Here is a 24,491-nt window from a genome sequence, read left to right on the forward strand (position 1 = left end):
AACAAAGATTTAAAATGAACCCAGGCTTTATCTACGTTCATACTACGATATACTGGTGTCCAATCCATGGAATTGAGTTTGCTTTTTAGAGCTTCGCTGTTGTAATTTTTCATTGACCTTATCTTGACAGTGTTGTGGTGGCCAATAGCTGCCTTCACCATCTTTCGTGTACAGAATGTAATTGAGTGATCACTGATTCCACAATGTATTACCCCACTGTTGGCTATCTTAGGTTTGTCAGTCACTAATATCAGGTCAATGGTGGAACTGGAAGAGTTTGTTATTCGTGTGGGTCTATCAATTACCCAGGTGGCCAAAAAGTTCCGGCCCATTAATGGCCTGTATCCGGCAGGCCGGAAGAAATTAGTCGGCCCAAGTCCGGCTGCCAGAGTCGGCCAAGTAGGCGGCAATGACTGACTGGCCGATTCCGGCCCGAGTACACTGGGCCAGGTCCGGGGTTGCCGGAAGCGGTGAACGTCCGGATCGGCCCAGTAGGCGGCAATGACTGACTGGCCGATTCCGGCCCGAGTACACTGGGCCATGTCCGGGGTTGCCGGAAGCGGTGAACGTCCGGTTGCCTAAAGCAGCCCAGATGCGACCCACACACGCTGGGCCAGGTTTGGTTGCCCGAAGCCTAGCCGACACTGCCAATGCAATACTGGTACTACACAGTAAATTACGCAGAGTAGATTTGACTCAAACTGAGTAAAGAAATTTTACTCAGTTTGAGTGAAATGTACTCAGTTTGAGTCAGCGGAATTTACTGTGTACCCATCTGCCAGAGCTACTCCACTATCTGCCTATGACCGTACATTACCGGAAATACAGTAGGAAATGGTTGATTAGTAATACAATGCCACATATTTAAGGACCCTTCCCTTTACCAATTCAGTATTGGCATGTCCCTCATTGAAAAATTCAGAAGTTTACATGCTGTCTCCTACCTCACTGAAATATATTCTCAGTGTATGTACACAATATACATCATTCTGCAGTGAAGCTCAAATATCAAGTAAAGTAACAATTACCCTCATACATGCTACTTTTTCCAGTTAAAAATGACAACTTGAATAGATATTTAAACATTTATTAACAAAATATCACATCCTCCTCTCTGAACCCAACGATAAAGCCTCCAATGAAATGAACCCATTGTTCCCCTGCAACAGCTTCTCCCACAGGGGATCTTTGATTAAACACCTGCTAGCAGAAGAATATAGACAGTCAGAAAAAAAGTTCACTGTTTACTACTTAAGTACATTTAAAAGTAGAAACTTTGACTTTTACTCAAGTGTGTACTTTCACTTAAACTAGTTAGTCTAGCTTAGCAACATTTTTTAGGAGAATTAATACAAAAACGAGTGATATGGCCATTCAGTTGTAAATGAAAGCCTGCATTTAGTAAGACGTTGTTTATAAATGTCTTTTGGTTTGGTTATGAATGAATGACAGCATCTCTATAGCACAGCTCTATTACTAGGACATAAAGTGCTTTGGAATGACTGTATACATCATTCACAACGGGTGGCCCCAGCAGGAATCAAACTCCTAACCGTGACAGTGTTAGTGCCATGCTCGGAGTGCCAAGCACAAGACCCCAATGTTATGCGGGGCTCTGCTCATAGGCGGGCGGCTCGTAGTCCTGGTTGTAGAAGCAACCGTCGCCCTCCATGGAGACCCCCCTCCTCCCGCGTCACCCCAGCGAGGTGGCGGGTGGCGACCCTGACGAGGTGAGCCATGGTGGGGTGGCGGGGGGCCGGCAGGGGGGGGCTCCGGAGAAAAGCGCCAGGGGGCCGGGCCGAGAGGCGCCCCTGGGGCACCCCGGGAGGCGTGGGCATAGCCTTACGGACCACGGGGGAATAGGTGACGTGGGGGCGTAGCGTGGCGGGGGTCTGGGGGAGCTGTCGCCGGCCCCGGCGAGGCGTGCTGGTCCCCGACGTGGAGGGGACGGGACTTCCACTCACTGCCCTACACGAAAAGTGAAAAAGGCAAATAAAAAGAACGAACCACAAATTCAACGACATAAGAGAAGAGGATGAGATAGAGAGAGAGAAGAGAGAGAGAGAGAGAAGAGAGAGAAGGAAAGCAAGATAACAAAATACAACAAGAGCCACAGTATGGAAGCAAATGAGTGACAGAAGTATTTGAATTTGATCAGACACCGAATTTATAGCATTGAAAATAATTACTTTGAAAACATGTATCTGAATTGAATGTATAGCATTGAAAATAATTACTTTGAAAACATGTATCTGAATTTTTTCAGACACCAAATTTATAGCATTGAAAATAATTACTTTGAAAACATGTATCTGATTTTTGAATTTTATCAGACACCGAATTTATAGCATTGAAAATAATTACTTTGAAAACATGTATCTGAATTTTTTCAGACACCGAATTTATAGAATTGAAAATAATTACTTTGAAAACATGTATCTGAATTTTTTCAGACACCGAATTTATAGCATTGAAAATAATTACTTTGAAAACATGTATCTGAATTTTTTCAGACACCGAATTTATAGCATTGAAAATAATTACTTTGAAAACATGTATCTGAATTTTTTCAGACACCGAATTTATAGCATTGAAAATAATTACTTTGAAAACATGTATCTGAATTTTTTCAGACACCGAATTTATAGCATTGAAAATAATTACTTTGAAAACATGTATCTGAATTTTTTCAGACACCGAATTTATAGCATTGAAAATAATTACTTTGAAAACATGTATCTGAATTTTTTCAGACACCGAATTTATAGCATTGAAAATAATTACTTTGAAAACATGTATCTGAATTTTTTCAGACACCGAATTTATAGCATTGAAAATAATTACTTTGAAAACATGTATCTGAATTTTTTCAGACACCGAATTTATAGCATTGAAAATAATTACTTTGAAAACATGTATCTGAATTTTTTCAGACACCGAATTTATAGCATTGAAAATAATTACTTTGAAAAATGTATCTGAATTTTTTCAGACACCGAATTTATAGCATTGAAAATAATTACTTTGAAAATCATGTATCTGAATTTTTTTGCTCCGAATTTACCTATGTGAAATAAAAATTCAATGTAAAAAATTCGAATGTATAATAAAATTCAATGTAAAAAAATTCGTTGCATAATTGCGGTGTATAAAATTCGATGTAAAAAACCATCATCCGGGCTACCCAGACAGGATAAGCAATCGAGCCTGGATGCAATCGAATTGACTTCTGGCCTATCACTGCACGGCTTTGTCAGTCATGTGATCACACCAACCCGGGAGAAAGATGGCGGTATATATACATACGTTGGGGAGAGAATATACATACGGTGGGGAGGAGACTGTACATTAGGAGGGGGTGGGTGGGAGAGAAATATACATACGGTGGGGAGAGAATATATACATACGGTGGGGAGGAGACTGTACATTAGGAGGGGGTGGGAGAAAATATATACATACGGTGGGGAGGAGACTGTACATTAGGAGGGGGTGGGTGGGAGAGAAATATACATACGGTGGGGAGAGAATATATACATACGGTGGGGAGGAGACTGTATATTAGGAGGGGGTGGGAGAGAAATATACATATGGTGGGGAGAGAATATATACATATGGTGGGGAGAGAATATATACATACGGTGGGGAGGAGACTGTACATTAGGAGGGGGTGGGTGGGAGAGAAATATACATATGGTGGGGAGAGAATATATACATACGGTGGGGAGGAGACTGTCTATTATATGTATATTTCTCTCCCACCCACCCCCTCCTAATGTACAGTCTCCTCCCCACTGTATGTATATATTCTCCCCATCATATGTATATATTCTCTCCCCACCGTTCTCTTGGTGTAAAAAGTTTAAGACCAGGGTGAGGCCAGGCTATGGATGGCTTTGAAGGTGAGGAGTAGTGTTTTGAAGTTAATGCGTTCCTTGATCGGGAGCCAGTGGAGGGAGTGGAGGACAGGAGTGATGTGTTCGCGGGACCGGGTGTTAGTGAGGAGGCGGGCAACTGAGTTTTGGACCATCTGCAGTTTATGGAGGGAGCGGGAGGTGATGCCAGTGAGGAGGGAGTTACAGTAGTCCAGGAGGGAAAAGATGAAGGCGTGTATGAGGGATTCAGCAGCAGGGGGTAGAGGCAGTGACGGATTTTGGCAATGTTGCGGAGGTGAAAATATGAAGTTTTGACAATGGAGCGGACATGGGGTCAAATGAGAGGGTGGGGTCGAGGATGACACAGAGGTTGCGGACTAGGGGGGAGGGGTGATGGTGGAGTCATTGATGGTGAGCGTGATGTAATACAATCATTTATACTGTAGCATTACAAACCATTTGACAGCCAGGTCCTGCACCTCCGTTCTTGTCCTCTAGGAGCCATCGCAGCATGGCCAAGACCTTCCTCATCCAGCATACTGTCCTTTTGAAGGTCTGAAGTCATTAGTGGCCATGAACCTAGAGAGAGAGCGAGAATATGTTAGTAGATAGTCTAAGGCCAGTGATTCTCAATATTATTTTGCATATCTAGGACCTCTAATTTAGTCCATGTCATGCACATCTACATAATATACTGTAGCATTACAAACCATTTGACAGCCAGGTCCAGCACCTCTCCGTTCTTGTCTTCTAGGAGCCATCGCAGCATGGCCAAGACCTTCCTCATCCAGCATACTGTCCTTCTGAAGGTCTGAAGTCATTAATGGCCATGAACCTAGAGAGAGAGCGAGAATACGTTAGTAGATAGTCTAAGGCCAGTGATTCTCAATATTATTTTGCATATCTAGGACCTCTAATTTAGTCCATGTCATGCACATCTACATAATATACTGTAGCATTACAAACCATTTGACAGCCAGGTCCAGCACCTCTCCGTTCTTGTCTTCTAGGAGCCATCGCAGCATGGCCAAGACCTTTCTCATCCAGCATACTGTCCTTCTGAAGGTCTGAAGTCATTAGTGGCCATGAACCTAGAGAGAGAGCGAGAATACGTTAGTAGATAGTCTAAGGCCAGTGATTCTCAATATTATTTTGCATATCTAGGACCTCTAATTTAGTCCATGTCATGCACATCTACATAATATACTGTAGCATTACAAACCATTTGACAGCCAGGTCCAGCACCTCTCCGTTCTTGTCTTCTAGGAGCCATCGCAGCATGGCCAAGACCTTCCTCATCCAGCATACTGTCCTTCTGAAGGTCTGAAGTCATTAGTGGCCATGAACCTAGAGAGAGAGCGAGAATACGTTAGTAGATAGTCTAAGGCCAGTGATTCTCAATATTATTTTGCATATCTAGGACCTCTAATTTAGTCCATGTCATGCACATCTACATAATATACTGTAGCATTACAAACCATTTGACAGCCAGGTCCAGCACCTCTCCGTTCTTGTCTTCTAGGAGCCATCGCAGCATGGCCAAGACCTTCCTCATCCAGCATACTGTCCTTCTGAAGGTCTGAAGTCATTAGTGGCCATGAACCTAGAGAGAGAGCGAGAATACGTTAGTAGATAGTCTAAGGCCAGTGATTCTCAATATTATTTTGCATATCTAGGACCTCTAATTTAGTCCATGTCATGCACATCTACATAATATACAGTAGCATCCATCAACACAGGATGACCCTTTCCAGCTGTTGAAATTAAAGTCCCAGATTGAAAAGTATATATATACACAGTCACACACACAATAAAACATTGTATACATCACTTACAAGCATGACCACTTGAAGATCTTGAAGACTTGGTAGATCTTGACCGTCTTGGGAGAGAGAGAGAAGGCATTATAGGATGACTCTTTGAAAATGATGTCCCAGATTAAAAAGTATATATTATATATACAGTCACACACACAATAAAAAAAATGTATACATCACTTACGACCACTTGAAGTAGTTGTTCTTGAGCCGTCTTCTGCGTTCATCTCATTGATGAGATCCAGCACTGTAACAGTATATTTGCAACAATGAAATTATATATTTTATTACAACTCTATCAGCTGAGTAACAATATTCATCAAAGTGTTGCGTGTTACAGTGTAGGTTAGTTTATTAGTGCATGACAGTAGGGTTAGCATACTTTTCACACTATAAGCCCCACCTGAATGATAGCCAGTTAGCAGCTCCGGGTACAGTATGTACCCCAACGTTAGCTCTCATAACGTTAGCAGCTCCTGGTACAGTATAGGTACCAAAAGTTATCTCTCATAGTCATAACGTTAGCAGCTCCGGGTACAGTATGTACCCCAACGTTAGCTCTCATAACGTTAGCCAGTTAGCAGCTCCTGGTACAGTAGGTACCAAAAGTTAGCTCTCATAGTCATAACGTTAGCAGCTCCGGGTACAGTATATGTACCCCAACGTTAGCTCTCATAACGTTAGCCAGTTAGCAGCTCCTGGTACAGTAGGAACCAAAAGTTAGCTGTCATAGTCATAACGTTAGCAGCTCCGGGTACAGTATACAACGTTAGCTAGTCATACCGTTAGCCAGTTAGCAGCTCCGGTATTTTACAGATCCCGCCAGTTTAATAATATCGAGCTAATAACGTTACAGTAGTCACTGAAAACACAGACTAAACAGCACTCATTTATATCAGCGGCACGCATTACTTATAAATAATAAAAGATATGTGTTGCACAATTACCTGAGGAGAAGATGCAATTCCGTTGTTCACGACGTGGTGCAGGCTCTGTCTGTAGCGCGGTTCAATTCAAATTTCAAACCGGGATCCCCCACAATGCAACGCATCAGTGTTGCCAGATTTGAGAGTCAGCCTTAATCTGACAAACCTTTGATAATAATGGGCGGTTCGGATATTGTTAATCCGATCTGGCAACCATGCCATCCTTGTTTCTCCGCACAGACTGACCACGGTTTTGATTGATTGATTGAAAACTTTGTTAACAGATTGCAGAATGGGTACAATACAGTACAGCTCAATACATACAATTGTTAAGGGCATGCAGACCAGAGAAAGACGTTTGTCTTGTTTACATCAGGGACCCCCATTTTCAATTCATCATAACATGACGTGACATATACATTTATGACATACCAGATTTGCAAATACAGTAGGCCTACTGTTTGTGATACAAAAAGAGTCTAGAAAAGAGAGTATATATTTGACGTAGAACCGTACATTATAGGTGGGGGGGGTAGGAGGGGTGGGGGGGCACACTGTACAACTGCACAAGCACAACTTACATTGGAATATTGACAAAACCATGTTTGGTACTTTACTGTACATTGGAGGGGGTTGGGTTAGGACATTTACAGGGGCCAGTTTCGAATTGCAGTCTCCCGTAGGTGTTCTTTGAAAGTGTTTTGAAAGTGGGTAGTGAACACATTCCTTTACATCTTTGGGTAGGGCGTTCCACATTGATGTGGCATAATTGCGAAACGTGTTCCTGTTTGAGCCGAATCTGGGTTTAACATGATTTGTGGAGCTCCCTCTATGCATGGTGTTGTGGTCGTGGTATTCATGACCTTTGGGAAGTATTTTGATATGTACACATATATGGGTACCTTGATCGTGTATAGTGTATCTTGTAGACAGGCCCATTGCAAGTTGCTGCACTCTGTCGTCTACTCTAAGCCGTTGTCACGTGGGCAGGGGCGAGGTGGGTTCTAGGAGTAAGGTCAAGCATGTAGTCTGACCAGTTTGTTTTGAGATGAATTGTGTAGCAGGATCAAGTCAAGTCAAGTCAAGTCAAGAGTTTTAATTGTCACGGCATACAAGTATACAATGAAATGCGGGTGGTCTTGCCCGCAACGATGTGCAATACGTGGTACAACATATAATAGAATCCAATAAAAAAAAAACATTGTGCAATAAACAGGTAACAGGTAACATATTTGTGACATCTCGGTATCTGTACATATTATTTACAGGGCATATAGGACACGGTCAAAGAACACCAGATCCAGGCGTACAACTAGAACCACCAGAACAGTGAATACGAGCAAAGTAACACGACTAACTGGTAACGACAGATACAGATTACAAAACATACAATTAAAAACTAAAAATCTCTAGAAAATCTAGTCAATTTACAAACCAATGAGCTTCTAGATACAGTAGAAAGGATATGCAGCCAGTATGAGCTTCTAGACAGACAGTAGAAGAGATATGCAGCCAGTATGAGCTTCTAGATAAGACAGTAGAACAGATATGCAGCCAGTATGATCTTCTAGAGACAGTAGAACAGATATGCAGCCAGTATGATCTTCTAGAGACAGTAGAACAGATATGCAGCCAGTATGAGCTTCTAGATATACAGTAGAACAGATATGCAGCCAGTATGAGCTTCTAGATAAGACAGTAGAAGAGATATGCAGCCAGATGAGCTTCTAGATAAGACAGTAGAAGAGATATGCAGCCAGTATGAGCTTCTAGATAAGACAGTAGAAGAGATATGCAGCCAGATGAGCCTCTAGATAAGACAGTAGAAGAGATATGCAGCCAGTATGAGCTTCTAGATAAGACAGTAGAAGAGATATGCAGCCAGTATGAGCTTCTAGATAAGACAGTAGAAGAGATATGCAGCCAGTATGAGCTTCTAGATAGACAGTAGAACAGATATGCAGGCAGTATGAGCTTGTTGCATACTCATGTTAAACAGTTGGCATTACATTTACATTTACATTTAGTCATTTAGCTGACGCTTTTATCCAAAGCGACTTACAAGTTCTGTACGACAAGCCATCAGGAAGAGCACAACTCTATCAGCTGAGTAACAATGTTCATCAAAGTGTTGAGTGCTACAGTGTAGGTTAGTTTATTAGGACAAGTGCATGACAGTATGGTTAGTTAGGGTTAGATTTTTTTTTTTTTTTTTTTTTTTTTTTTTAATTCAGATAATGGTTGAAGAAGTGAGTCTTTAGTCGACGGCGAAAGATTGGACGTGTTTCGGCTGTCCTAACTGGGGTGGGTAGTTCATTCCACCATTGTGGGGCAAGGACTGAGAATAGGCGACTTCTCTTTGATGACCCTCCCGGAGCTTGGATAGGAGTAGGTCTGAGGCGGCCAGAAGATGCAGAGCGTAGGGGTCTTGAGGGTGTGTAGTTAGAGACCATTGACCGGAGGTAGGCGGGAGCAGTTCCCTTTGCCGCACGGTATGCTAGGTCAAGGGCCTTGAAGCGGATTCGTGCAGCAATGGGGAGCCAGTGCAGGTCCCTAAGAAGTGGGGTGACATGGGCCGACTTCGGTAGGTTTGAGATCAGGCGGGCCGCTGCGTTCTGAATGAGTTGAAGAGGCTTAGTGGCAGTGGCCGGGAGGCCAGCGAGCAGTGCGTTGCAGTAGTCGAGGCGGGAGATGACTGTTGATTGGACGAGGAGTTGGGTGGCTTCTTTTGTCAGGAAGGGGCGTATCCTTCTGACGTTGCTCAGGAGGAATCGGCAGGTTCTGGTTGTCGCTGCGATGTGAGCAGAGAAGTTCAACTGGTCGTCGAGGACAACACCAAGGTTCTTGGCGGTCGGGGACGCGGTCACAGCTGCATTCTCGACTGTGATGGAAAGGTCGGTCAGGGGGGAGGATTTGGCCGGCAGGTGGAGCAATTCTGTTTTGCTTAGGTTCAGTTTGAGGTGGTTGGTCGTCATCCAGGCGGAGATGTCGGACAGACAGGCCGAGATCCGCTCAGAGACGTGGATATCTGAGGGAGGGAAGGAGAGGAAGAGTTGAGTATCGTCGGCATAACAGTGGTAGGAGAAGCCATGAGACGTGATAATGTTACCCAGTGATTTAGCATTAGTGCAGAATTGAACTAAAACTGTCTCATAGGAACGGATTCTGGAATGGCATTTTGAATAAATGACTAAATGACATAAATGAAAGCTATCATCGACTCCGACAGATTGCTAGTCATTCATAATGGCATCGAAAGAATGTCCAAATGACCTGTGTTGTGTTAGCTTGTGTTAGCTTGGGGAGCTGCAGTCTGTGTTGTGTTAGCTTGTGTTAGCTTGGGGAGCTGCAGTCTGTGTTGTGTTAGCTTGTGTTAGCTTGGGGAGCTGCAGTCTGTGTTGTGTTAGCTTGTGTTAGCTTGGGGAGCTGCAGTCTGTGTTGTGTTAGCTTGTGTTAGCTTGGGGCGCTGCAGTCTGTGTTGTGTTAGCTTGTGTTAGCTTGGGGAGCTGCAGTCCGTGTTGTGTTAGCTTGGGGAGCTGCAGTCTGTGTTGTGTTAGCTTGTGTTAGCTTGGGGAGCTGCAGTCTGTGTTGTGTTAGCTTGTGTTAGCTTGGGGAGCTGCAGTCTGTGTTGTGTTAGCTTGTGTTAGCTTGGGGAGCTGCAGTCTGTGTTGTGTTAGCTTGTGTTAGCTTGGGGAGCTGCAGTCTGTGTTGTGTTAGCTTGTGTTAGCTTGGGGAGCTGCAGTCTGTGTTGTGTTAGCTTGTGTTAGCTTGGGGAGCTGCAGTCTGTGTTGTGTTAGCTTGTGTTAGCTTGGGGAGCTGCAGTCCATGTTGTGTTAGCTTGGGGAGCTGCAGTCCATGTTGTGTTAGCTTGTGTTAGCTTGGGGAGCTGCAGTCTGTGTTGTGTTAGCTTGTGTTAGCTTGGGGAGCTGCAGTCTGTGTTGTGTTAGCTTGTGTTAGCTTGTGGAGCTGCAGTCTGTGTTGTGTTAGCTTGTGTTAGCTTGGGGAGCTGCAGTCCATGTTGTGTTAGCTTGTGTTAGCTTGGGGAGCTGCAGTCCATGTTGTGTTAGCTTGTGTTAGCTTGGGGAGCTGCAGTCCATGTTGTGTTAGCTTGTGTTAGCTTGGGGAGCTGCAGTCTGTGTTGTGTTAGCTTGTGTTAGCTTGGGGAGCTGCAGTCTGTGTTGTGTTAGCTTGTGTTAGCTTGGGGAGCTGCAGTCTGTGTTGTGTTAGCTTGTGTTAGCTTGGGGAGCTGCAGTCCATGTTGTGTTAGCTTGTGTTAGCTTGGGGAGCTGCAGTCTGTGTTGTGTTAGCTTGTGTTAGCTTGGGGAGCTGCAGTCTGTGTTGTGTTAGCTTCTGTTAGCTTGGGGAGCTGCGGTCCATGTTGTGTTAGCTTGTGTTAGCTTGGGGAGCTGCAGTCTGTGTTGTGTTAGCTTGTGTTAGCTTGGGGAGCTGCGGTCCATGTTGTGTTAGCTTGGGGAGCTGCGGTCCATGTTGTGTTAACTTGTGTTAGCTTGGGGAGCTGCAGTCTGTGTTGTGTTAGCTTGTGTTAGCTTGGGGAGCTGCGGTCCATGTTGTGTTAGCTTGTGTTAGCTTGGGGAGCTGCAGTCTGTGTTGTGTTAGATTGGGGAGCTGCAGTCTGTGTTGTGTTAGCTTGGGGAGCTGCGGTCCATGTTGTGTTAGCTTGGGGAGCTGCTAACTATAGAGGCCATAACCACAGTATTACATATACTCTTGTTAGCTTTATGAGGCTACATCAACACGCTCCTATGAGTGCAGCATGTTAGCTTTATGAGGCTACATCAACATCCTATGAGTGCAGCTATAATGTTAGCTTTATGAGGCTACATCAACATGCAGGCTCCTATGAGTGCAGCTAATGTTATGAGGCTCTGCCCCCCCTCCACTCCTCTAACACCCACCTCGCTCTGCCCCCCCCCCCTCCACTCCTCTAACATTTTATTTATTAATTTTATTATTATTATTTATTTGTTGCCATTAAAATAATTCTCCACTTGCACAACCTGAATATAGGGACTTCCGGCTGACTTCCGGTTGCCAATAGCACTTCCTGTCCCATCCAAATACATTGGTTTTAGCTACTTTTCTCCCCTTATTTAAACAACTTTGTCGTCACAGAGAGGCAATGAAACGTTTGTATTATTATAGTATAGAATGTATTTAATAAGCAAACGTTTGTCAGCAGGGTTTTTGGGCTGTATTTCATGTAAAAACGTTTACTGTTAGTTTCCTTGCTCAGCCAGCATTAGCTAACAGAAGCTAGTGGTTAAACAGGCCGGATTAGCTTTGAGCTAACTATCTTTCCCGACCCATGTATTCATTCCATTCTAAACATAACGTTAGTTTACAAAACATGACCTGTCTATATAACGTTGAGGAACAAATTATAAGTGTGTGGGTGTGTGTTTTGGTGAACATTGGACTGCAAACAGAAAATGCATCACAGTTAGACAGTAGCTACTGTTAGCTGTCCTTCCGGATTAGCTTTGAGCTAACTATCTTTCCCGACCCATGTATTCATTCCATTCTAAACATAACGTTAGTTTACAAAACATGACCTGTCTATATAACGTTGAGGAACAAATTATAAGTGTGTGGGTGTGTGTTTTGGTGAACATTGGACTGCAAACAGAAAATGCATCACAGTTAGACAGTAGCTACTGTTAGCTGTCCTTCCGGATTAGCTTTGAGCTAACTATCTTTCCCGACCCATGTATTCATTCCATTCTAAACATAACGTTAGTTTACAAAACATGACCTGTCTATATAACGTTGAGGAACAAATTATAAGTGTGTGGGTGTGTGTTTTGGTGAACATTGGACTGCAAACAGAAAATGCATCACAGTTAGACAGTAGCTACTGTTAGCTGTCCTTCCGGATTAGCTTTGAGCTAACTATCTTTCCCGACCCATGTATTCATTCCATTCTAAACATAACGTTAGTTTACAAAACATGACCTGTCTATATAACGTTGAGGAACAAATTATAAGTGTGTGGGTGTGTGTTTTGGTGAACATTGGACTGCAAACAGAAAATGCATCACAGTTAGACAGTAGCTACTGTTAGCTGTCCTTCCGGATTAGCTTTGAGCTAACTATCTTTCCCGACCCATGTATTCATTCCATTCTAAACATAACGTTAGTTTACAAAACATGACCCGTCTATATAACGTTGAGGAACAAATTATATAGACGGGTAATGTTTTGAACAACTAACGTTACGTTTAGAATGGAATGCATCGGCAAAGATCCGTTAGCTCAAAGCTATTCCGGCCAGTTTATCAACTTCCTGTCATTTAGAAATATGATTTTATAGTGAAAATCATTACCAAAACGTCCGGAAAAACCTAACGGGAGCAGTATAGACGGTCATACAAATGTACAAATGCTATAAGGTGGCAAGAATGGCACTATAAACAATACTTTATGCATCGGCAAAGATCCTTAGCTCAAAGCTATGCTGGCTAACAAGAGGCTAGCGCAAGAAACGACGCCGCAAACCATTGCCGAGCCAGAGCCGGTTTATCTTTGGCGAGCCCGAGTCGGCTCTGCCCCGGCAACCATTGCCGTGCCAGAGCCGGTTTATCTTTGGCGAGCCCGAGTCGGCTCTGGCACGGCAAGCCGAGCCGGGCCAGAGCCGGTTTATCTTTGGCAAGCCAGAGTCGGCTCTGCTTCGGCAACCATTGCCGTGCCAGAGCCGGTTTATCTTTGGCGAGCCCGAGTCGGCTCCGCCCCGGCAACCATTGCCGGGCCAGAGCCGGTTTATCTTTGGCGAGCCCGAGTCGGCTCCGCCCCGGCAACCATTGCCGGGCCAGAGCCGGTTTATCTTTGGCGAGCGCGAGTCGGCTCTGCCCCGGCAACCATTGCCGGGCCAGAGCCGGTTTATCTTTGGCGAGCGCGAGTCGGCTCTGCCCCGGCAACCATTACCGCGCCAGATCCGGCTCATCGTTGGCGTGCCGTGCCGGACATATGCCGAGTGTGCCGACCGGTAGCCGGAATTGGGCCGAGTATGCTGGCCACCTGGGTAGTTGTTTAAAATTGTGGTTGGAGCAAAGGTCCTGAAAGGCTTTGTTCAAGGGGTGGCCACGCCTTGATACATCAATATTAAAATCCCCAGTAATTATGGCTTCACCAGACACAAAGTCGTTGTGTTTGGAGCACAGATTTTCCAGTTTGGTTACAAAATCGTTCTGCTCTGGTGGTCGATAGCACACTCCTACCAATATTGGCTTGCTTTTGGGAAATAAAATATCTGCCCACACTGCTTCAAGATCATCCTCGTTGAGATCAGCTCTTAAATTAAAAACAATATCTGCCCTAATAAACATACACACACCCCCTCCCCTCCTGTTTCTATCCTTTCTAATTACTGAATAGTTCTCTATTTCTATCTCCCCGTCTGATATGGAAGAGTCCAGCCAGGACTCTGATATGCAGAGTATTCCTGCCTTGCTGCCCAAAACCAGCTGTCTGACTTGATGGATTTTGTTGATTAGACTTCTTACATTTATATGAATGACATATAATTCATTCATGATTTACAAATGTCTAAAATGTCTGCTTTAGTGTTCTGTCTTGCCTTTTCCTCTGTTGTTGTTGGGTCTGGTGTACTTGTTACTGGTGTTGTTGGTGGCGGTGGGACGTTAATCCCCCCTGCCATCCGTTCCGACGCCGCTGATGATCTGTTGCGCTGTCTGGTCTGTTGCGCTGTCTGGTCTGTACTGTTGGGCCCCGCTGCTCCTCCCTGCCCCGGCCCCGTCTTTTTTCACTGCCCGCGTCAGGTAACGATTTAACGGTAGCTCCAGCTTCCTCAATCCGCTCGAAGTCGCCTCTCCTCCCATTGTTGTTCCCTGCTTCACCGTCTCCTCCGCACTCGGATCGCCCGGCGTCATCTCCTATGGCCCTCGGAACAGCTCCCAGGCAGAGAAGTGGAGACGGATCAGTGAGGATGTCACAGGTAACGCCCGCAGATTCCCCGAACCCTTAGCTTACCTGAGAGGTGTAGTCGCTCCTCGGCAGATCCGTTAAGTTGATTCCTTCCCCATTTGAAGTTGAATTTCCCGGGCCAGGACACTGATGAATATCCCGGGATAATAGCAGGCAAATTGCGATAATAAGCCTCCCAGCGTTTATGTTCCGCTTGTTTGATTTGGATTTGACGCGGTGTTGCCCCAGGTGACAGACAAACATAGTCAACACCGCCGCTTTACCGAAGCCAAAATGTTTGGCGTTCATTCCGTTCGAAGGAGTATCATCAATTTGTGATTTACATTCCTTTAAGAATCTGCAATTAAAATCATGAGGGGTATAGCCAATAAACCCTGCAATGTTTAAGAACAAGATAAAAGTTAGGAGAGCTGTTGTCGCTCCGGCCACACCCGACGCCATAGTGACAGCTGTCACTGGTTGTGTCCACTGATCTCAGTCCGCTGCCCCAGCAGGTCACAGCGTACAAGAAGGCGCCCGCCACCACCGACTCAGAACATCCTCAACATCCTTGTACAGACATTGAAAGACCTCAGCCTTCTGAGGAAGTAGAGTCGGCTCTGGCCCTTCTTGTATAGTGCTTCTGCATGTTTTGACCCGTTCAGTTTGTTGTCGATGTGCACACCAAGGTATTTGTACACCTCAACCATGTCCACATCAACTCCCCTGATGGAAATGGGGGTCACAGGTGCACTCCTCCTCCTCCCCAGCTCCACAACCAGTTCCTTGGTCTTCGCCACATTTAGCTGCAGGTGGTTTTTATCGCACCATGTGACAAAGTCCACTACCAGTTCCCGGTATTCCCTCTCGTCACCGTCCTTTATACATCCCACTATCGCAGAGTCATCAGAAAACTTCTTAAGGTGGCAGGACTCTGACCGATAGTGGAAGTCGTTGGTGTAGACAATGAAGAGGAAGGGAGAGAGGACTGTCCCCTGCGGGGCCCCGGTGTTGCTGACCAGTCTGTCTGACACACAGCTCCGTAGGTGCACGTACTGTGGTCTTCCCGTCAGATAGTCCACAACCCAGGACACCAGGGGGGCCTCTACTTGCATCGCCTCCTCTGATACCGAGATGTCACTCCATGTTACCTGTTTACTGCACAATGTTGTTTTTTCATTTTTTGATTCTATTATATGTTGTACCACTGTATTGCACATCGTTGCGGGCAAGACCACCCGCATTTCATTGTATACCTGTATGCCGTGACAATTAAAAACTCTTGACTCTCTCTCTTGACTCTTGAACTTCTTACCCAGTAGCCCAGGCCTTATGGTATCAAAAGCACTGGAGAAGTCAAAGAACATGACTCTCACAGTGCTCCCCGGCTTGTCCAGTTTAAGTTTTGTATGGCTAATCTAAACTTCTCTTGCTTGTGTTTTAGAATGCCAAAGGATTCACTTTTCCCAGCATTTGTATTGAACCGCTTGCCTGTTAGTTTTCTTGATATCAGCACCATATTATGGTCTGACAGCCCTGTTATCATATTGTGTGTTTTTGTAATTCTTTCGGGTCTATTAGTGAATATTAAGTCAATCTGAGTGCTGGTGCTGTTTGTTATTCGCGTTGGGCCTTTAACCATTTGAGTTAAGTTAAAACTGTCAGTAATTTGCTTGAGCTTCTTCCTTGTTGCCTTGTTCTCCCAGTTCAAGTTCAAGTCACCCATTATAATGACCTCTCTCTTAAAATCACATTGACTTAGTACATTCTTAAATGTATCATAAAAGATAATGTTGGAGGAAGGTGGTCGATAAATGACTATAAGTGTAAAGGACATCTGCGGCGACAGGATCATATTCAGACCTATACATTCTAGATCGTTTGGGTCTTGCCATTGTATCTCCTTACAACGGATGGTGTCTCTGGTGTAGAACAGAACACCGCCCCCTTTCGTATCCATTCGATCCCTTCTGTAGATATTATAACCCGGAAGTGCTACAGCAGCATATGGCTTCTTGATTTAATGTAGTTCTTGTTGACATGTTGCTAGGATAGGAGTAAAACTGAAACAGAATGACGTGCATAGTGTTACCAGTGCACGTAGAAAGTATAGGTATACAGTAAGATTACTAAATGATTAAATGTAAACATGTTGTACTAAACATTCCAAGTATTATGAACATCTACTGTATCGGCCATTAGCGTGTATCATAGGTAATAGGATACAAACATAACAGCGTCCTATCGACGACAATATACTTCAAAACTGAAAGATAACCTTGCAAACATTAAGGATTACTTACAGACAATGCTTACGAAGGGGCAAATCAAAGGATTATAACAGATGAAAACGGTGTGTTGTTCATAATGAGATCTCTCTTCTAATGAAGCCTGCAGGTACTATTTCCTGTTTATCCGTGAGGTACTATTTCCTGTTTGTCTGTGAGGTCCTATTTCCTGTATATACCACGTTCGACCAACAGGTGGTGTTAAAGTAAATCAAACCATTATACACTGCCTGGGGGCGTGTATGCTTTTACCAACTCGTTCGTGTTTCCGGGTTCCCGTTTTGTTCTCCGATTGGCCACTGACCTATGCTATTACGCCCCCCTTTACGCTCTCGCCTGAGACGCGCTGTGAAGCACCAGCGGGGCAAGGCGGTGGTTTCTCCCTGGCTCCGTGCGCCTTGCTGCCGCCGGCTTGTCTCACATGACTATTATTATCCCCCATTGTTCAGGTCGACATGGTCGCACAAACACGTAGGTTTCAATCACTGAGCTGTCTGTCTGTTGTTGTGTGTCTTCTTAGGTTCGGCTACTGTACATGGAGATGAGACCCCCCGCCTCTCTCTCCATAATAGACGCAACCAGGCGCGCATTCTCGTGGGAAAACCTGAAACAACATTTAATAAAGACAAGTGTTAGTTGTGTTTCCCCATCTACCGTCAACATAAAACCATCCACCACCCGTTGGAGGAGTAGTGGGGGAGAAGAAGAGGAATATTTTTAAATAGCAAGAATTATCGACTGGCAACTCTGTGCTCGTCAGACCTGCAGCTGCTGGTACTGTATGGAGAGAGAGGCGGGGGGTCTCATCTCTATGTACAGTAGCCGAACCGAAGACACACAAGTTCAACAACAGACAGACAGCTCAGTGATTGAAACCTACGTGTTTGTGCGACCATGTCGACCTGAACAATGGGGGATAATAATAAGAACGAGCCGCCTCGGGGGCCTGGAGGGAGGATACCGCAGGCGGAAGACGGCCGCTGCTGCTGGAGCTGGACCGAGTTATGTGAGACAAGCCGGTGGCAGCAAGGCGCACGGAGCCAGGGAGAAACCACCGCCTCGCCCCGCTGGTGCTTCACAGCGCGTCTCAGGCGAGAGCGTAAAGGGGGTGTAATAGCATAGGTCAGTGGCCAATCAGAGCGCAAAACGGGAACCCGGAAACATGAACGCGTTGGTAAAAGCATACACGCTGCCTGGGGAGGCAGAACACTCCCCGCATTAAACGTGTACGCTATAGTACACATTAACTTAACTTCAGTCCTCTTTAGGCAAAAGAAGAACGATTTCTGAAATGGGTCTCAGGAATGTCTTTGAACTTCCTTGAGTTGTGGTCTTTACTTCGACCTTACGCACCTTTCCGTCCTGGCTTGGGAAGGTAGAAGTGGAAGGTGGAAATTACCAGTGCCACAGGCCACTCATTCCTTGCAGCTTGGCTGCCTTTCCACGGCACAACATTACCTTCCTGTAAGTTGCGGTGAGCTTCGACCCACTTGCGACGACACTGCAGTGTTGGGAGGTACTCATGTCTCCAGCGGGTCCAGAATGTGCTGGCAAGGGCTTGCACCTGTCTCCATTGGCTTCGGTGGAGGTCCTTGTCTGAGAAATCTCCAGGTTTCCTGTCGAAGGTTCGACACAGTGAAGTAAGGCGATTGATTGCCTGCTTGCGGTTGTTTGGGAGTCGTCTTCGTGGCATTTTGAAGGGTAGTGGGGCAACCCAGCTGTTCCTCTCATCCCTATACATCTCTGAGTCCATAATATTTAAAATGACGGTATATTCTATGGATAAGGCAAGCCTGTTGTCGTTAGCAGTTGTTTGGCACACACTGCGACCCAGGTTATCCTCTGTAACTCTCTCCGAGTTGGATTTGTGTGCACTGATCAGGCCATTCTGTTGCTCCCTGCCATGCCGCGTTCTCTCTTTCAGGTCTGTGAAGTTGTTGCAGGGTGTGAAGTAGGAAGGGTGTCCTGAAGCAGGGGAGGGGGAGTGTCCTGAGACAGCAGGGGAGTGTCTGGAGACAGCAGGGGAGTGTCCGGAGACAGCAGGGGCATGTCCGGAGACAGCAGGGGCATGTCCGGAGACAGCAGGGGAGTGTCCGGAGACAGCACGGGCGTGTCCTGAGACAGCAGAGGCGTGTCCGGAGACAGCAGGGGCGTGTCCGGAGACCGCAGGGGCGTGTCCGGAGACAGCAGGGGGGGGGGGGTCCTGAGATGACAGGGCCGTGTCCTGAGACGACAGGGGTGTGTACTGAGACGGCGGGGTGTGTCCTGAGATGACAGGGCCGTGTCCTGAGACGACAGGGGTGTGTACTGAGACGGCGGGGGGTGTCCTGAGACAGCAGGGGCGTGTCCTGAGACAGTGGGGACGTGTCCTGAGACAGCAGGGGCGTGTCCTGAGACAGCAGGGACGTGTCCTGAGACAGCAGGGGCGTGTCCTGAGACAGCAGGGGCGTGTCCTGAGACGGCGGGGGCGTGTCCTGAGACAGCAGGGACGTGTCCTGAGACAGCAGGGGCGTGTCCTGAGACAGCAGGGGCGTGTCCTGAGACAGCAGGGACGTGTCCTGAGACGGCGGGGGCGTGTCCTGAGACGGTGGGGGCGTGTCCTGAGACGGTGCAGGCGTGTCCTGAGACGGCAGGGGCGTGTCCTGAGACGGCGGGGCGTATCCTGAGACAGCAGGGGCGTGTCCTGAGACAGCAGGGGTGTGTCCTGAGACAGCGGGGACGTGTCCTGAGACAGCGGGGACGTGTCCCGAGACAGCAGGGACATGTCCTGAGACGGCAGGGATGTGTCCTGAGACGGCAGGGGCGTGTCCTGAGACGGCAGGGATGTGTCCTGAGACGGCAGGGGCGTGTCCTGAGATGGCGGGGGTGTGTCCTGAGACAGCAGGGACGTGTCCTGAGACAGCAGGGGCGTGTCCTGAGACAGCAGGGACGTGTCCTGAGACAGCAGGGGCGTGTCCTGAGACGGCGGGGGTGTGTCCTGAGACAGCAGGGACGTGTCCTGAGACGGCGGGGGCGTGTCCTGAGACGGTGCGGGCGTGTCCTGAGACGACAGGGGCGTGTCCTGAGACGACAGGGGCGTGTCCTGAGACGGCGGGGGCGTGTCCTGAGATGGCAGGGGCGTGTCCTGAGACAGCAGGGGCGTGTCCTGAGACAGCAGGGACGTGTCCTGAGACAGCAGGGGCGTGTCCTGAGACAGCAGGGGCGTGTCCTGAGACAGCAGGGACGTGTCCTGAGACAGCAGGGACGTGTCCTGAGACAGCAGGGGCGTGTCCTGAGACGGCGGGGGTGTGTCCTGAGACAGCAGGGGCGTGTCCTGAGACAGCAGGGACGTGTCCTGAGACGGCGGGGGCGTGTCCTGAGACGGCGGGGGCGTGTCCTGAGACGGTGCGGGCGTGTCCTGAGACGACAGGGGCGTGTCCTGAGACGGCGGGGGCGTGTCCTGAGACTGCAGGGGCGTGTCCTGAGACAGCAGGGGCGTGTCCTGAGACAGCAGGGATGTGTCCTGAGACAGCAGGGACGTGTCCTGAGACAGCGGGGACGTGTCCTGAGACAGCAGGGGCGTGTCCGGAGACGGCGGGGACGTGTCCTGAGACAGCAAGGGCGTGTCCTGAGACAGCAGGGACGTGTCCTGAGACAGCAGGGACATGTCCTGAGACGGCAGGGAAGTGTCCTGAGACGGCAGGGGCGTGTCCTGAGACGGCGGGGTGTGTCCTGAGACAGCAGGGGCGAGTCCTGAGACAGCAGGGACGTGTCCTGAGACAGCAGGGACGTGTCCTGAGACAGCAGGGGCGTGTCCTGAGACGGCGGGGGTGTGTCCTGAGACAGCAGGGGCGTGTCCTGAGGTTTCAGGTTTCAGGTTTCAGGTTTTTATTTAGACTCCACAACATAAACAGATCATTACTCCAGCTTACATTGCTGTCAAGGATTGAAACGTAAAAGCCTCTTGACTTATTTCCATCGTTGTCCTTGGGTGTCAAGGATGCTAGAAACACACAACTCATTACAGAATTAATCACAATTATTATCTTTGCATAATAATAATGGCACAACCCTAAATTAATACAAAACAAAGCACATTTGTTGATGCAATGTTCATTTATGTCGAAAGTCAGTGAGCTTCAGGAAGCACCCTCGGGGGAGGGAATTTGGGGGATGGGAGGGAGGGCGGAGAGTGGGGGGTGGGAGTTAAGGAGAGGGTAGTGGCTTAGGGTTTTGGGCGTGTGAGGCAGTCGAGGGATCCGCCCCTCCTTTCGTGCACGTCGCCAGTCGTGCTCGTGGGGGGGAGGTTTGCGTGAGGATGGGGAGGGGGGGGGGGGGGAGGGAGGCCATCCATCTTATCTTCAGACAGTCAGAGACTGTCCCGTCCTGGTTGCGATGGGTACGGACGTCATAAACCAGGTCTTATCTTGACTTCTTCTCCTCGGCCTCTTTCATTGACCTCGAAACATTCCTTCTTTTCTTCCACAGACTTGAGTACGTGGCGGGGGGGGGGGGGGGGGGTGGGTTGAAACAGGTTACAATGATTCCTGTAATGCTTTAATTTAATTTAATCCAGATCTTGTATCTTCTTTGTCGCGGTCCTAATGTCCTGCGCGACCCCCAACATTACTTGACCCCTACATTGTTCATCGGCTGAATGTTGAGCGAGCCGCTTGGTCAATTCAATGTGGGCATTTTCCAATCTTGCTACTACTTGAAGGCAGCAAATCCAAATCCAAATTGCGATCGCTCCCCAACCGATCAGGAAGATGACGAGGAGATATAGATCCTCAACATCTTCAATCTCAATAGAATATAGGCATATTGATCGCCAATTATTCCAACTGTCAATTGCAAACCCGGCCTGGAATGTCCCTATCGGACATAATGGTTCGGTCGCACTTTGTTTTCTTGAAGAGAAGATTCGATCCACTGCTGCAAAACTCCAGCTTATTAGTTGATCCATTGATTGACTGAGTGGGAAGTCAGGAATATTGAAGAAAGGGTAGAATGTCCACACCGTCAAGGAGGCAGATGTAAGGCAGTTGTAAATAGGGATCCACACCGTTATTAATTGCAGGTTAGAGTCCACACCGTCGAGAGAAGCAGAAAGACAGCTCTGGTGTACGGAGATAAAGGCGGCTGCAGGGAGGAGGGTAGAGGAGGCCTTGGAGGGCAGGGAGGAGAGATAAAAAATGCGACTGCTCTCTGGGGAGGTTACATATAGACGGCAGGCGCGTGTCCTGAGACGGCGGGGGTGTGTCCTGAGACAGCAGGGGCGTGTCCTGAGACAGCAGGGATGTGTCCTGAGACAGCAGGGGAGTTAGGTTGCAAATCCCCATGTGCAGTTCCCCATTAGATTAGACTGCCATCAGGTCGAATAGGCAAAGGGGCAGGGACATCATGACGCAAGGTTTTATGTAACTCATTCTGTTGTTTTACATAGGCACTTCTGCAGTCGTCAATGTCTCTCCTTAAGGACGTCTTCCTGCCAGCGGTGTTCTAACCTGCTGTTCAGCTGCCTCCAATACCTCTGCCTGTGCTATAGCGGAGGCTGTCTCTCTTTGGAGAGCCAAAGCTTCAGCGTCCAGTCTCGCCTGGGCATCCTCCATTCTTTGTCTCGCTTCCCTCTTGGCCAGCTCATATTTTAATTTAGCCTCTTCCACTGCAAATGATGCACGTACACGTGCTGCCTCTGCCCTTGCACGGGCCCTTGTGGTGTAGGCTGAATATGTAGGTGTGCCGTCGCTGCTTGTGCTGACTTGAGAGGTTCTGCCGTTCTCTTTGGCAGGGTCCGTCATGCTGTTTTACATGCTGAGATTGATCTGTTGAAGGGTGGCATTGCACCAGCTGCTCATTGTCTTTTTACTGTGCTGTCCTCCCAATGATGTTTTTAATCAAAGGTAGACGGCCAGCCAAACTCTTCAATAAGCAACACAAGAGTCAAAACATAGCTTCCTTGCTTCTTGATTTAATGTAGTTCTTGTTGACATGTTGCTAGGATAGGAGTAAAACTGAAACAGAATGAAGTGCATAGTGTTACCAGTGCACGTAGAGAGTATAGGTATACAGTAAGATTACTAAATGATTAAATGTAAACATGTTGTACTAAACATTCCAAGTATTATGAACATCTACTGTATCGGCCATTAGCGTGTATCATAGGTAATAGGATACGAACATAACAAGTCAAGTCAAGTCAAGTCAAGAGTTTTAATTGTCACGGCATACAGGTATACAATGAAATGCGGGTGGTCTTGCCCGCAACGATGTGCAATACAGTGGTACAACATATAATAGAATCAAAAATGAAAAAACAACATTGTGCAGTAAACAGGTAACAGGTAACATGGAGTGACATCTCGGTATCTGTACATAGTTATTTACAGAGCATATGGGACATGCTAGTTAGCTTTGGTAGTGCAATACACTGTTCCTGTTATTCTAATTTAAAGTGTCCTTTCCTTTGGCCATAAGTGTGCGTGTGTGCGACATGAGTGTGTGCCCGCTCATGTTAAAGTGTTAAGTGGCTGCTTGTGTGTGAGCGTGCACAGCGTGCGTGTCGTGTGTGTGTTCATGTGTGCTTGTGTGTGGATAGTTCAATGTTCTGAGCACTCAATGTTCATTGTTCATGGCTCTGATGGCCTGGGGGAAGAAGCTGAGCCTCAGCCGCTCTGTCCTAGTAGCTGGGGTTCGCAGGCGTCTGCCTGACCTCAGCAGCTGAAACAGGCTGTTATTGGGGTGGTGAGGGTCTTTCATTATCCTGCAGGCTCTGGATTTGCACCACTTGTTGTATAGAACCTGCAGGGGGGGTAGTGCAATACCCGTGGTACGCTCGGCTGAGCGCACCACTCTCTGTAGGGCCTTCTTGTCCTGTGCCGTGCTGTTTCCATACCAGGCAGTGATGTTTCCGGTCAGGATGCTCTCTACAGCTCCTGAGTAGAAGGACTGGAGTATCTTCCCCGATACTCTGAACTTCCTTAACTGTCTCAGGTGGTAGAGGCGCTGTTTCGCCTTCTTTACTACTGTGTCTATGTGTGTTGACCATGTCAGGTCCTCTGAGATGTGGACCCCCAGGTACTTAAAGCTGCTCACCCTGTCCACGTTGGCCCCGTTAATCATCAGTGGTGTGTGCGTCTCATGCTGTCCTCTCCTATAATCCACGATCAGCTCCTTGGTTTTACCAATGTTCAGGAGCAGGCTGTTGTCCTGGCACCAGCGTTCCAGTACCTCAACCTCCTCCCGGTAGGCCTTCTCGTCGTTGTCCGAGATCAGCCCCACCACCACCGTATCGTCTGCGAACTTCACTATGGAGTTAGAGCTGAACTTGGCCACACAGTCGTGTGTGTAGAGTGAGTACAGCAGGGGGCTCAGAACACAGCCCTGGGGGGACCTGATGCTCAGGGTGATGGTGTTGGAGGTCTGACCCCCCACCCTGACCGCCTGGGGTCTTTCGCTCAGAAAGTCCAGTACCCAGGCGCTCAGGGCGGAGCTCAGACCTAGCTCGATCAGCTTGTCCACCAGTCTGGTGGGGACTATGGTGTTGAACGCTGAGCTGTAGTCAATGAACAACAGTCTCACATAGCCCCCCTTCTGACGGTCAAGGTGCGAGAGGGTGCTGTGCAGTACCTGGGAGACCGCGTCGTCGGTGGACCTGTTTGTCCTGTA

At 47.4% G+C, this 24,491-nt stretch overlaps 2 long non-coding RNA genes across 2 annotated transcripts; both read right to left on the reverse strand.

Moving 5' to 3' along the window:
• Nucleotides 1–1,113: 1,113 nt before the first annotated feature.
• LOC311231502 lies at nucleotides 1,114–4,929 on the reverse strand. Its single transcript, XR_014619876.1, has 4 exons — nucleotides 4,839–4,929; nucleotides 4,583–4,707; nucleotides 4,329–4,451; nucleotides 1,114–1,968 (listed from the first exon to the last, which is right to left on the reverse strand). It is a non-coding gene; the product is annotated as an uncharacterized lncRNA (long non-coding RNA).
• A 178-nt stretch (nucleotides 4,930–5,107) lies between these two features.
• On the reverse strand, nucleotides 5,108–6,683 carry LOC311231503. The gene is made up of 5 exons (XR_014619877.1): nucleotides 6,637–6,683; nucleotides 5,874–5,936; nucleotides 5,708–5,754; nucleotides 5,351–5,475; nucleotides 5,108–5,219 (listed from the first exon to the last, which is right to left on the reverse strand). It is a non-coding gene; the product is annotated as an uncharacterized lncRNA (long non-coding RNA).
• Nucleotides 6,684–24,491: the final 17,808 nt, after the last annotated feature.

Source organism: Notolepis coatsorum (genome assembly GCF_963971535.1).
Source record: "Notolepis coatsorum genome assembly, chromosome: 7".
NCBI lineage: Eukaryota > Metazoa > Chordata > Actinopteri > Aulopiformes > Paralepididae > Notolepis > Notolepis coatsorum.